The following is a 1,735-nucleotide window of genomic DNA, read 5'->3' as shown; positions in this document are numbered from 1 at the left end:
TCACCTATTTCCTTTTGAGTTTGCCTAGTGATAATGTTTTTTTCTCCAATATAGTAATTATGTCAACACCATCTTCAGATGAAAAACACTTTTGGAAACAGGCTTCCTTAGATTTTAAAATCTCTTCCTGAACTTGGTAAAAAATGATACGGGTGTACACTTTGGAGGCATGAACTTCATACGGAAGATGTTTGATTATTTTAGGAAAAGTGTTGGAAGTCTTAAAATCATGTTTGATTATGTCTTTGTCGTTCCAAATTAGTCTCAAAAGACGTCATAAAAATGACAAGATACAAACCAGAAAGGGTATTGTTTTGAAATGACCAATTTTGGCTTTCGGAGAATGATGCAGTTCATATAAGACCAGACATTGATATGTCCTTGAAAAATGTTGGGATCCATAATGTACGCAACCCGTACATAGAATTCAACCACTTGTTATTTGTAATATTGAAATCCCTCAACAAACATTCCCAACCAGCCTCGAATACTTGTGGTTCAATTTTAGAATTCCATATTAAACCGTGGAAACGATTACAAAACTCTGGATTAGTAGAAATTTCAATTGATATCTAGTTAAAATACATGGATGTGTTAGTATCGATAAGAATTTGTTTGAAAGGTAATGATATGCAGAATATAGTGTGTAATCAAATTTTATTGTGATGGAAGAATGCCAATTCATTATGAACTGGTATGAGTCTGATGTAATTGGTATGGCTATATAATTATGATACGAGTATGAGAATTAAATTGTACCTTTTTTGGTAACTTTTTAGTTATATGCCAAATGCAAAGTCTGTGTTGTGTCATTGGAAGAAGTTCTTTAATAGCTTTGGACAATGCTGGATCCTGATATGATAGTATCAATGTAGGTGGTTTTGTAAATGTCTTCAAGAATGCCTTAACCAGCCAAGAATAAGAGTCATAGTCTTCTTTACTCAACAGACCAGCACCAAAAGTTACACATTTTTTATGGTTATCTGTACCAGTGAGTGGACCAAAAATCATGTTTATACCTGTATAAAAAATATGTTTTATATAAATGGAAATGAACTATATTTTTTACTAAAAATAAATTAAGAAAAAAAAACATACCTATTTGTGTTGAACGTGGCATCAAGTGATACAACATCCCCAAAAGCATTATAGTTAAACTTAACTGTCTCGTCCTCCCAAAAAAGTTTATTTAGCTTCTTGTCCACAACTCTATACTCAAAAGTAAAGTTTGGGACATATTTTTTCCTTTCGTTCATCTTGTTAACAACACATTTAGAATCCCTGCCACCTATGAAACAATTATGATTTATCGTACTATTTTTGAAGTCAGAAACCAATTCTCGATCAGAATGACAACCAGTTATGCCAATATAAAATCTATGTGCTTTTGTCGCACCAATGTTTTTCTTGGACATGTTGTGAATAAAGCTCTCTTGTGCGTAATCAAGTTTTCTCTTGGCATGTGATAAGTGCATAGTTTCCTTACTAAGCAACGCGTGACAATGTTTCTCGGTAAAATCATGAACCACATACTTTTCAGTGCCATGTATTATCTTTAAAACAGTCGTTGCTTTGCAATCCACCCTGAATGAATCTTTTCTTCTTTTAGGCTTATTGTGTTGAATGTCCAAAATATCAACTTTACCGGTGTTGGGCTTGCCTTCACGGTTGCATAATATATGTCTTTCCGTAATAACACATAACGTTGATGTTCTATGAGTCCCAAGTCTCACAT

Source organism: Lactuca virosa, chromosome 1 (assembly GCF_052849685.1).
Source record: "Lactuca virosa cultivar CGN04683 chromosome 1, Lactuca_virosa_CGN04683_v6, whole genome shotgun sequence".
NCBI classification, from domain to species: domain Eukaryota; kingdom Viridiplantae; phylum Streptophyta; class Magnoliopsida; order Asterales; family Asteraceae; genus Lactuca; species Lactuca virosa.
Note: the sequence above shows the minus strand (reverse complement) of the source record.